Source organism: Neovison vison, chromosome 4 (assembly GCF_020171115.1).
Source record: "Neovison vison isolate M4711 chromosome 4, ASM_NN_V1, whole genome shotgun sequence".
Taxonomy (NCBI): Eukaryota; Metazoa; Chordata; class Mammalia; order Carnivora; family Mustelidae; genus Neogale; species Neogale vison.
This window is the reverse complement of record NC_058094.1, coordinates 21997798-22011835: the sequence shown is the minus strand read 5'-3', so window position 1 is coordinate 22011835 and position 14038 is coordinate 21997798.

Below are 14038 nucleotides of genomic sequence, written 5' to 3'. Positions count from 1 at the left end.
TGGCAGGAATCTCATTTCATTAAATCAAATTTAATTAAGAAACTGAGAGATAACAGAACAAAATGGCTAAAGCAACTGGTTTACTTTCACTCTGAAAACCTATTTGTGAGACTGCTACACAGGTTCCAAATCAAGAAAAAAACATTTGGCAGATGTGTTAGGTAGACAGGCATGAATAAGTAAGTGGGTAGATAGGTAGATGATAGGTGATTGACAGATAGATTATAGATTAGATAGATAGATAGAAAGATAATAGATAAACTGAGCTCCCACAGGAAGTTTAGAAGATGATTGACAGATTATAGACAGATAGATAGATAGATAGATAGATAGATAGATAATAGATAGATAAAACAGAAACTGAGCTCCCACAGGAAGTTCAGAAGAAGCCATGAATACCAGCCAAGAAGACTAATATCCAGTCTATCTAAGGGAATCTTCAGCTTGGCCTTTCTGAAAAAAGCGAGATAGGGGAACACTAAGGTCTTTTAAAGGCAGGTTTACTCCCCTACATTGTTTTTGGCAATAAAAACACCAAGCTTTCTGAGATTAGTAAGAGAGCAAAACAATGGCCTGAAGTTCAGGGTCACAAGGTTAGAATTAATCCCATTAGTGCTTTGTTCAGGAATTTCCAAGTGGATGTACTTCCACTAGTAACAGTTTCAAGCTCTTTAAAATAAGCATTTCTTAACAGTACCTAAGTCTATTTCACTCAATAATTAGCTTATTTTTCTCTTTTAAACATCTGCATCTCTCTGTTCTCCCAGAGAAGAGAGCATAGAGCCCAAAAGCAAATGTGTTTTATATTTTTTGTGGCTGGAGAAGGTAGAGAGGGGCAGAAGAACTAGTGTTTACTGAATTTCTCCTATGTACCAGATATTTTATATATAGTAACAAATTTAATACTTACTAGTAGCCAGCATTTGCCTAATATGCCAATTTTAAGATAGGAAGCAAACCTCTGGGCTGGGATTTGAACCCAGGGATGTCTGACTCTGGAGGCCATGTTCTTACCAATATACCGCCTGTAGAAAACTTGAGGTTCAAAGGAAAGGAGAAGGAGAAGGAAAGCAGAGAGCTGCAGTTACACTCCACCTATGTCAGACGTTATGGTTCAAATTCAGAGCAGCAAGAAATAGCCTGCCTCGCCGGTAGCGGACTGCAGGCAATAGGCAGAGATGCAAAATCCTGACATGGAATGGCTTTAGTGATAAGCGAGTGCAGGATCTTTATCTTAGACTTAAGGAAACCGAGACTCAGAATGAGAAAGCCCCTTATCCAAGGTCATATTTGATTTGTCTGACAACTGATCAGCATCACAGCCAAACTTAGAAACCATTGGTCTTGATTCTCACTTCAAAGCTCTTTCCATTATTCCATTCAATCTTCTCAAGAAGAAATTCTCCGACGTGAGATCTGTGGAGCTCTCACTTCCTATAGAGACCAAAACCACCTGCACGAGAGACGACTTGAGTCTGGAACTATAGACTACTCCGAAATCCCAACACATACAGAGAACTACACGTCCTGTGAAAAGATTTTCTTCTTACAATAAAGCATGAATTCAAGTTGCTACCAACCAAGAGGAAACAGATTTACTCTTAACCTCAATTTTATCTGCTCCTTTGCATACGGAACATGGATTAGGGTAGCACACTTACTTGCTGTGTTGCCTGAAGCCACTAAACTTCTCTGAGCTGCGTTTTAAGGATCTATAAAATGAAGACAGTAATAATATAGAAGTTCCTCATTATCTCAATTTTATTTCTGAGTCTGCACAATAATGAGACTGCACAGGAAAGCAAAAGCCATCAGAACACGAAAATATTCTCTAATAGTCTAATGAGTTGATCATGTATAAAATTAGTCTTCTCTCCACATCCTTTCTCTCTTAAGATTCGTAGCTATCTCTAACCATTAAGTCAATGTCTTTGATCATTAGTCTATAAATACAACACAAGCTCTTTGCCAAGAAAAACTATGACTCGCAGAAAAGTTTCAGAATTTCAAGCGATAAATGGGAGAAGTGCTGTCAAACAGTGAAAATCACACGAGAAGCCACCACCATAGAAGAATCTGGCCTAGTTGGGCAGCTCAAAATAGCAGGAGAGAGAGAAAAGGCCAGGTTGATGACAAGGCAGGCATTTTGAAGGAAAAAGTTTCCAATATCAAAATAATAATAAAGGTTCTTGGGAAAACTGATAAAAACTTGAATATTTCTAAAAAATGACCTTTTTGGCTATGTCTTGAAAGTCTATTAAACATGAAAGGATGTTGCTTTGTGTTTTCATATAGTTTTTTATTAAATTCTGTTCAGTCAGCCAGCATATAGCACATCATTAGTTTTTGATGTAGTGTTCAGCGATTCATTATTTGTCTAGAACACCCAGTGCTCATCATAACAGGTGCCTTCCTTTATACCCATCACCTGGTTACCCCATCCTCCCACCCCGCTCCCTTCTGTAACCCTCGGTTTGTTTCCCAGAGTCTAGGGTCTCTCATGGTTTGTCTCCCTCTCTGATTTCTTCCCAGTTTCCCTCCCTTGCCCTGTGGTCCTCCACACTATTCGTTATGTTCCACATATGAATAAAACCATACGGTAACTGTCTTTCTCTAACTGACTTATTTCACTTAGCATAATACCCTCCAGTTCCATCCATGTTGATGCAAATGGTGGGTATCCATCCTTTTGGATGGTTCAGTAATATGCTATCGTATACATGAACCACATCTTCTTTATCCATTCATCTGTTGAAGAGCATCTCAGCTCCTTCCACAGTTTGGCTATTGTGGACATTGCTGCTATGAACATTGGGGTGCAGGTGCCCCTTCTTTACACTACATCTGTATCTTTGGGATATATACCTAGTAGGGCAATTCTTGGGTCATAGGGTAGTTCTATTTTTAATTTCTTGAGGAACCTCCACATTATTTTCCAGAGTGGCTATATCAGCTTGCATTCCCACCAAAAGAATAAGAGGCTTCCCCTTTCTCCGCATCCTCACCAACATTTGTTGTTTCCTGACTTATTCATTTTTGCTATTCTGACTGGTGTGAGGTGATATCTCATTGTGGTTTTATTTGTATTTTCCTGATGCCAAGTGATGTTGAGCATTTTTTCATGTGTCTGGTGGCCATTTGTATGTCTTCTTTGGAGAAATGTCTGTTCATGTCTTCTGCCCATTTCCTGACTGGATTATTTGTTTTTTGGGTGTTGAGTTTGAGAAGTTCTTAATAGATCTTTGGATACCAGCCCTTTATCTAAAATGTCATTTGCAAATATCTTCTCCCGTTCTGTGGGTTGCCTCTTAGTTTTGTTGACTGTTTCCTTTCCTGTGCAGAAGCTTTTTATCTTGAGGAAGTCCCAATAGTTCATTTTTGCTTTTGTTTTCCTTGCCTTTAGAGACATGTCTTGAAAGAAGTTGCTGTGGCCGATGTTGAAGTGGCTAATGCCTATGTTCTCCTCTAGGATTTTGATGGATTCCTGTCTCATATTGAGGTCTTTCATCCATTTTGAGTTTATCTTTGTGTATGGTATAAGAGAATGGTCTAGTTTCATCCTTCTGCCCGTGGCTGTCCAATTTTCCCAGCACCACTTGTTGAAGAGACTGTCTTTTTTCCATTGGATGTTCTTTCCTGCTTTGTTATGTTGACCATAGAGTTGAGGGTCCATTTCTGGGGTCTCTATTCTGTTCCACTGATCTATATGTCTGTTTTTGTACCAATACCATGCTGTCTTGATGATTACCACTTTATAATATAGCTTGAAGTCAGGCATTGTGAGGCCCCTAGCTTAGGTTTTCCTTTTTGCTTTTATACAGTTTTGCCAGAAGTCACGTTAAAAACAAAACAAAACAAAACAAAACAAAACAAAAACCAACTTCACTTTTTTCAATTAGCCTTAGTTGTCATTGTAACCAGAATTATTATATTTATAGAAAAACATTATTTTTATTACTTTAAACTCCATCTTTCTCAAGATAAAGTCTCAATGGAAACATTTTCCCCTTACACGCTATGAAATTCTTGTTGCAGCTTTAAGTGGATTCCCTTGTAGTGAATAATTATCCTTGCACAATAAGACTCTTTTATCTACATCACTTGATATTGTCATAGGGAACAAATGAGATAAAACTTGCAAATGCATTTTGAGAATTCTAAAGTGCTGTATTAATGCTAGAATTTACTCTGTGTCCAAAAAGAGAATACTTTTTTTACTGTGTGGAAGTTACTTCTACATACATTATTTATTTTATTCCCATAACAAACCCTTATAGACAGGTATATATCATCTCCAAACTATAAATTTGAAAAATGAAGAAACCTGCTCAAGGTTACATAGCTGTTAGGTGGTTCAGCTATACTGAGAGTCCAAATTGACTGTCCCCAAGTCCAGAGCATCCAATCTATTCATTTGAACTACACAGAGCCACTATTTTGTAGTGAAACACAAGTTGAACATCTGTTTCATACGGTTCCACCTAACACATTCATTTGAGAATTATCCACTGATCATCTCCTCCTCATCAGACGTTAGTCTAAATTCTGCGGACATTGTGGTGATCAGTGCAAAGTCCCTGCTCTCATGGAGGTTATGATCTAGTGGAGGACATTATATAGAAAACAACTAAGCAAATAATGTAAACAAACAGGACAAATATACTACTACATTATGAGCCATGCAGAGAATTAAGAACAAGTAATATATATATATATATGTATGTATTTTCTGTGGATCAGATAATTCACCACTTTGCACTAACTCTCCTACCTCTCAACATTACTCTGTGAAGTAGGGAATAGCATAACCTTCATTTTTTTTTAGATGAGAACACTGAGGCACAGAGAAGTTAAGTCACTTGCCCTGGGTTACACAGCCAGAAGTAGAGCCAAGCTCCAAGCCTAGGCAGTCAGCTCTCAGAAGTACCCTTAAGCACTATGCTAACAGGCTGATGTAACAGAAAGAAATTAGATAGAGAATTAGGACTGCTTCTCAACATTTCACTCTTTATTCTTTATTAGTAATAGTCTCATGGTCAGAGTCTTACTTCGCATATCTGAAATATAATGGATCATCTCAAAGAAGTTCTTCTAATTCTTTTGCCGGTTTAAATAGGGAATAATTTTTAGGAACTGGACCACATCCGCTGAGAACAATTTTACCCAAAGTCTACACGAGTGCTTAGATTCTTGTCATCTCCCTTTGGCCCCTTGCAAGAGTCTATTAACATGCCCAAAGTCCCCATTGTCCTTAGGACTATCATTTACCAGTCAACAGCAATGGAACTGTACCAGGCAACCCTGTGGCTATGCTTCCAGGAAAGCGTGAAACTGGGAAGAAGTGTTGGAGGACCTGATAATAACCAACTTCAGGATGATTTCATCTCTCTCCAGTTGCCTCTTTACTTACTGTTCAGCTGTGATCCTTGCTCATCCCGAGATCCAAAGATCAGAGGAAATGATGATCGCATTTCCAATTAGAACAAATAGTATCTAACTTGAGCTGTATCATTAATCCTTTCAGAGACATTTGTATTGTGTTACTTATTCTGTAGCCTAATGAGGCATAAAAGAAGAATTTCTTTCCTTTTCCTGTCTCTAAATGTAGGTCCAAATAATTGCTCCTGCCGCTGAAGACTAAGGTTAATTTGAAGTAAAGACCCAGCTGGGAAGTTTTCACTTGTCTAAGCAATGGACTCAAATGTGGATAGCCACTGTCATCCAACTGGCGCCTGGTGACTTTCCTTTTTGCAGCTGGAGCCTCAATTCTGCAACGTCTTCACTTGGCATGTGTTTGCTTTTTATGAACGTATGCCGAGAATACTCCTCGTGCACCAAAGATGTTTCCTCATTAAAACTGTTTAACATAGCAATTTGCGTACTTATTAAATCATTCACTTATTGAATAACAAAGGTAGCTAACATTTCATTAGAACTGGAGATGCTAGGGAAAGATCTCTACCTTTAAGGGGCCTAGAAAGTAACAGGAAAGCAAAGAACATCCACTCAGTTTACCAGTGATACTTCGGAACAGACACTATGCAAAATAAAAATATGGAAGATAATTTCCCTTCCTGGTCTCTAGCATATTCTTTTAAGTTTTTTCTAACATTAATTTTATACAGTAGAGGCTGATATCCTAGATTTATCTCCCAAAACAACTGAGGCATATGACATACCCAAATAGTGACAGTGGCTTGCTTAGGAGGGGTGGAATACTTATCAGTATCTTGGTGTGATGGACAATCTATTTTGGGGGGAACACACCCAAGAGATTCTTACACACGGCTCCCCTCACTCTTAAAGTGTATTAAAAATTTACCTTATAATGACATTCAGCTGTAATGTTTGTTAAACACACAGGTTTCTGGGCTCTTTTACTAGAAAGTCAGATTCAGGAGGTCTGGGGTAAAATCCACAAATGTGTATGTTTAAGAACAGGTGACTCTTAGCATCATGACTATCGAGAGAACGGAGCTTTAGAAACAATTTTAAAACTAGTCCTAAATTTTAAGCATTTGTGCTACTTATTTTTCAGCTGTTACTTTGTAGCTTTTAAACTAATTCTTAACATTTGAGGGAAATCTTTAACTTTTTTCTAAAAAGTTTATTAAACAGGAGAAATTTTTCAAAGCTGCGTCTTTGTTTTTTCTCATCTAATCTCTACATATATTAAAAACAGGGGCACCTGGGTGGCTCAGTGGATTGAAGCCTCTGCTTTAGGCTTGGATCATGGTCTCGGGGTCCTGGGATTGAGCCCCACGTCGGGCTCTCTGCTCAGCAGGGAGCCTGCTTCTCCCCTCTCTGCCTGCCTCTCTGCCTACTTGTGATCGCTCTCTCTCTCTGTCAAATAAATAAATAAAATCTTTAAAAAACAAAACAAAGGGATACAACTAACCAAGTGGGAAGTGAAAACTTGCTCAAGTATGTTATAGATTCACTATTCTTTTGCCCCAATCGAGAGGGAACGTTTTTTTTTTTTATCCTATTCTGTTTAGACAGAATTAGAAAAGAACACTCCCATCAGCATTCTCAGACACAGAAGCTGTTTCTGGGCAGTTGCTAGGTACTTTAGCAAATTACTCTGCCAAGCTCCGTAGGGACTCTCCCAGGTGTTTGTTATGTCTGCAACCAAATTATGGATTTGGAGATCAAACTATAAAATGCAAAAGTGAAAGAACATATTTATCAAAAGTAACTGAGTAAAAATATAACCCAGATTTATATTAATAAACTATCTAACGTCAGAAAGTAAAGGGATTTGAGTTAAACCTATCCCAAAAATGCTATCACCAAGTTGGATGAAGGCAGCTCTCGGCTAAATGGTATGGTTGGAGAAATGGGGCAGATCGTGCCTAACTTCCTTCTCAGCTTACCTCTTCCTCCAGGACATTTCCTTTCAAGATTCAGAACCACTGTAGCATGCTCACCTACTTCCTGGTCAAAACCTACTCTTAGAAAAAGATCATATAATGTATTTACCTTACAGACTTCTGTCTGAACACCACTGCCATGTAAAAGAAATAACTCTATAGTTTTAATCAAAAAGATAAGAAATAAGAAATGTTGACAAGGAAGTACAGAAAAGAGAGTTCTAGAGCACTGGAGGTAGAAATGTAAATTGGTGCATCCACTGTGGAAAGCAATATGGAAGTTCCTCAAAAAATTAAAAATAGAACTATCAAAGGATCCAGCAATTAAGCTTCAAGGTATTTATCTGCAGAAAACACAAACACTAATTCAAAAAGATATATGCATCCCTATGTTCATCACAGCATTATTTACAATAGCCAAGACATGGAAACCACCTAAATGTCCACTGATAGATGAATGGATAAAGAAGATGTGGTGTGTGTATATACACACACACACACACACGCACGCACACACACACTAAATATTGCTCAGCCATAAAGATGAATGAAATCTTGCCATTTGCAACAATATGGACCACGGGGGTATAATGTTAACAAAAATACAAATACCCTTTCACTTATACATGGAATCTGAAAAATAAACCAAACAAACAAAACAGAAACAGAAACAGACTAATAGATACAGAAAACAAATTGATGGTTGCCAGAGGGGATGGGAAAGGGATAATGAATAAAATAGGTGAATGGGATTTAGAGGTACAATCTTCCAGGTGTAAAATAAATAAACATGGGGATATAAAAATCATCACAAAAAATATAATCAACATTACTGTAACAACTTTGTGTGGTGACAGATGGTAACTAGACCTTTGTGGTAACCATTACATAATCTATATAAATATCAAATCACTGTGTTATATACCTGAAACTAACACAATAATGCACATCAATTATTCTTCAATTAAAAAAAGAAACGATTCTAGTTGTAGTTGTAGAAATGTCAAGAATCATAAAGCAGGCTGTGGAAATTTTGTTGCTTTGTCCCATAAGGGACAAATGCAATCCAAGCTAGGAATGTAATTACAACTAGATAAACAATCATATTCTTATGAAGACATTAGGGGCTAGTGATTATGTTTATCAAATGTATAGAGCTATTGTTAGTTTTGTGCAAGTATAAATTAACAACACTTTTATAACAGAGTTATAGATATCCAATTCACATAGACTAAAGTTGAAAATAATTAATATTCAATCTACTTCTACCTACTTTTGGTATAGTTCATATCTCTGGGGACATAAATGTTTGTGGTCCCTCTATTCCTGCATCCTTGCAGAAGCTCAGAGAAAGACCACAAGGCGGTGGTCCATGGCTTTGACTCTGAAGACCTGAACATGCGTTTTAGAATGAGAACTGTAGAAAACTGCATGAATAAATGCAAATAATCAGGGAGGGTAGAGTTTATTCCTAAAAAGGACACTTGAAAAGAAAGAAAAGGGGAAGGAGGAGAGAAGCAAGGAAAATAAGATAGTGTTAATAGTAAAGAAGTTTTATAAAAAGAGAGCAAATACTCAATTCTAGTTTATTTCTATGACTATGTAAACCATCTCCATCTTCACAAACTTTCAGTAAAGCATCCAAGACTAAATCTACCAAAATACCACATGGGGAAGTATTTATTAATTTGTTTGTTTATTTGCTTTTTAAAAACATTTCTTTTCATTGTAACAGAATTCATTGTTTTTGCACCACACCGGGTGCTCCATGCAATCCGTGCCCTCTCTAATACCCACCACCTGGTTCCCCCAACCTCCCACCCCTGCCCCTTCAAAGCCCTCAGATTGTTTTTCAGAGTCCATAGTCTCTCATGGTTCACCTCCCCTTCCAATTTCCCTCAACTCCCTTCTCCTCTCCATCTCCCCATGTCCTCCATGTTATTTGTTATGCTCCACATGGGAATGTTTTAATTTTCATAGTTTTGTTGTAAATGGGATAAAGAGGATGCATTCACTGTGTATATTACAGAATGGAGACAACACCCTTGGTAAAATAGGATATTCCAGACACTGAACTGATTGATCAGAAGCAAGATATGAGCAAGATATGAGACTAGAAGAGACCAAGATAGATGCAGACATAACCCTCCCAACATTTCCATTGAATCATATATGCACATGTGCAGAATCTCTGCTACTTTTCTGTTGGATGGGGTTTAAACACACTTCATTTGAAACTCAAAGATAAGCTCACATCTGGGTTACATATGTAATATGAAGTACATACATGGAACACTACATCGAAAACTAATGACATACTGTATGGTTACTAATATAACCTTAAAAAAAAGAGTGCTTTAGAAACAAAATATATATTTATTTAAATCTTGCCCTAATATGGGATGTAATAAAGGCATTAGTATTTGTGTAGTTTGATGATACCATTTGGTCATTATTAATTTATTCTAAGTTCTTTTAAGTGTTTTGAGTTCTACAGACAGTAGAATGGCTAGATCAATGGAAATCAGGGAGGTGGACAAGGAAGTATAGTATTCTACCTATGATAACTATACCTACCTATGATAGATAGTATATCTATCATATTATGTATGAGGAAACTTCACATCTAATCCTAAGTATTATAAAGTATTATCCTTTTTTTAAAGATTTTTACTTATTTATTTGACAGAGAGAGATTACAAGTAGGCAGAGAGAGAGAGGAGGAAGCAGGCTCCCTGCTGAGCAGAGATCCCGATGCGGGACTCGATCCCAGGACCCTGAGATCACGACCTGAGCCGAAGGCAGCGGCTTAACCCACTGAGCCACCCAGGCTCCCCTAAAGTATTATCCTTATACCCCAACTTCCTACTATGATTCTAAAATAAATATTCTTCTCATCATATTTTTAAAATGAACCAAACATGCATGACCCAGGTGCTGTCTCATGCTCCTTATTCATATCCCTGCCCATGAGGAGCAAATTGTGCTTTGCTCCTACATCCATGAGATAAGCACACGTAGGTCAGGACCAAGAAATTTCTTCTCAATGCATGTCTAGGGGCCTATCTTTCTCAGTCACCACTTCCGGACTCAAGACATGCAGGACAACAGTTCTGGGCAAGCAAACCTACTTGGAAGAAACAAATTCTCCTTTGACTATATTGTTCTAGTTGGGGTAAAGGTAGTAGAAAGCCCAGTTGTGGCCAAAGATCCAAGTAACTTTTATGCAAACTGTTTACTAAAAATAAGTCTCTAGAATTTTGATCAGTGTCCATCTTATTCCTAGCAATTTTTCTCAGTTGACTCCAAACTTGTACTAGGGGGCATGAGACGCAGGATTAATCATCACCCTCAAACTTCAACAGTATAATCTATTTCCAGTGAGAATTAGGCGATAACTAAAACAGAAATAATCAGTTAATTGATGGTGATTGCCTTGCAGCTATGTCTTGGATGCCATTTCTAAAAAGGAAGCCAATTTTCTAAAAATGCATGTTAAATGCTGCACACAATTGATTCTCTATGTCATTAAGCCAAGGAGGATATTACTTAGGGGGTTATTCATTTTTATTTTACTTTAATGAATGTTAAGAACCTCTAAATCACTTACAACAATTAAGACAATTAGCTTTGTGCGGAACTGTGAAGTTGGACCTCACCGCACTCTTTTCAGTTTCTGGTATGTTCCTCCTTTACTAGAATTCACTTTGATAAAACACGAGTCAGAACTGCACTTTATTTGGCTTCCTTTTTTCACACATTGTATATGTTCCTGTTGAATTTTATTTTCCCTTTCAGATTTTCTGAGCGAGAGAAGAAACAGTAACCCTTCAACAGATTTCACAAGGCTGAAATCTTTTGACAGATTCTGACTATGGAAAGACTTTTCAGTGCTGTATTTCACTTAAAGTTTAGGAATGAACTTCTTTTTTATTGAGTGTTCGAATCGATAAGCAAAAAAAGCTGGATCGTGGAGTATTTTGGTTAATAGCAATAATTTGAATATATATAATTCAATGAATAGTTTCAAAATGTTTCAAATATTGGCATATCTATTTAAAATATTTTTCTAATGGGGCACCTGGGTGGTTCAGTCAGTTGAGCATCCAACTCTGGTTTCAGCTCAGGTCATGATCTCAGGGTCTTGAGATCGAGCCCCTCATCAGGCTCTAAACTGGGTGTGGCGAGGGAGGAGTCAAGATGGCGGAGAAGTAGCAGGCTGAGACTATCTCAGCTAGCAGGAGATCAGCTAGAGAGCTTATCTAAAGATTGCAAACACCTGCAAATCCATCGGCAGATCGAAGAGAAGAAGAACAGCAATTCTAGAAACAGAAAAACAACCACTTTCTGAAAGGTAGGACTGGCGGAGAAGTGAATCCAAAGCGACGGGAAGATAGACCCCGGGGGGAGGGGCCGGCTCCCAGCAAGCGGCGGAGCAACGGAGCACAAAATCAGGACTTTTAAAAGTCTGCTCCGCTGAGGGACATCGCTCCGGAGGCTAAACCGGGGCGAAGCCCACACGGGGTCGGCGTGACCTCAGGTCCCGCGGGGTCACAGAAGGATCGGGGGTGTCTGAGTGTCGCAGAGCTTGCGGATATTGGAACGGGAAAGCCGGCTGCAGAGACAGAGCCGACAGTAAGCTCGCAGCTAGGAGTTGCCTTGAACCGGTCGCAGGCTCGGTGAGCTCGGAGAGCGGCCGGAGGTTAGGCAGACGTGAGTTACTAGGAGCTGTTCGCTGAGGGCGCACAGGGGAGCGGGGCCCCGGGCTCTCGGCTCCTCCGGGCTGGAGACCAGGAGGCCGCCATTTGTATTCCCGTCCTCCGGAACTCTACGGAAAGCGCTCAGGGAACAAAAGCTCCTGAAAGCAAAGCCGAGCAGATCACTCAGCCCGGCCCCTGGTAAGGGCGGTGTGTAATTCCGCCTGGGGCAAAGACACTTGAGAATCACTACACCAGGCCCCTCCCCCAGAAGATCAACAAGAAATCCAGGCAAGACCAAGTTCACCTACCAAGGAGTGCAGTTTCAATACCAAGGAGAGAGCAGCAGAATTCCAGAGGAGGAGAAAACAAACCACGGAACTCATGGCTTTCTGCCTGTGATTTTTTAGTCTTGCAGTTAATTTAATTTTTTTCTTTTTCATTTTTTTTTCTCTTCTTCTGCTAAAATTTTTTATAACTTTTACCCTTTTCTTTTTTAACGTTTTTTTAACTAAATTATCTAATATATATATATATTTTTCTTTTTATACTTTTCTTTATTCATTTTCTTTTTTTTTAATTCTTTTTTTTTCTTTCTTTATTTTTGAACCTCTTTTTATCCCCAAATCAGAAGAGATCCTAATCTCTTCAATCTTTTTTTCTTAATTCTTTTTTAAATTCTTGATTGAATTTTTAATTCAATCTCTTTTTTTTAATTCTTTTTTAATTTTTTTTCTTTCTTTCTTTTTGAACCTCTTTTTATCCCCAAATCAGAAGAGATCCCAATCAGAAGAGATTGGGAGATCCCAATCAAAGGAGATCCCAATCAGAGGAGATCCCTCACCCAATCGTGAGGGGGGAGAAATCCCCCCTCATGATTTGGGATCTCTTCTGATTTGGTTAAAGCATATTTTCCTGGGATTGTTGCCACCTTTTTAGTATTTTACTTGCTCCTTCATATACTCTTAGCTGGACAAAATGACAAGGCGGAAAAATTCACAACAAAAAAAAGAACAGGAGGCAGTACCAAAGGCTAGGGACCTAATCAATACAGACATTGGTAATATGTCAGATCTAGAGTTCAAAATGACAATTCTCAAGGTTATAGCCGGGCTTGAAAAAGGCATGGAAGATATTAGAGAAACCCTCTCCAGAGATATAAAAGCCCTTTTGGAGAAATAAAAGAACTAAAATCTAACCAAGTTGAAATCAAAAAAGCTATTAATGAAGTTCAATCAAAAATGGAGGCTCTCACTGCTAGGATAAATGAGGCAGAAGAAAGAATTAGCGATATAGAAGACCAAATGACAGAGAATAAAGAAGCTGAGCAAAAGAGGGACAAACAGCTACTGGACCATGAGGGGAGAATTCGAGAGATAAGTGACACCATAAGACGAAACAACATTAGAATAATTGGGATTCCAGAAGAAGAAGAAAGAGAGAGGGGAGCAGAAGGTATACTGGAGAGAATTATTGGGGAGAATCTCCCCAATATGGCAAAGGGAACGAGCATCAAAATTCAGGAGGTTCAGAGAACGCCCCTCAAAATCAATAAGAATAGGCCCACACCCCGTCACCTAATAGTAAAATTTACAAGCCTTAGTGACAAAGAGCAAATCCTGAAAGCAGCCCGGGAAAAGAAGTCTGTAACATACAATGGTAAAAGTATTAGATTGGCAGCTGACTTATCCACAGAGACCTGGCAGGCCAGAAAGAGCTGGCATGACATTTTCAGAGCACTAAATGAGAAAAACATGCAGCCAAGAATACTATATCCAGCTAGGCTATCATTGAAAATAGAAGGAGAGATTAAAAGCTTCCAGGACAAACAAAAACTGAAAGAATTTGCAAACACCAAACCAGCTCTACAGGAAATACTGAAAGGGGTCCTCTAAGCAAAGAGAGAGCCTACAAGTGGTAGATCAGAAAGGAACAGAGACAATATACAGTAACAGTCACCTTACAGGA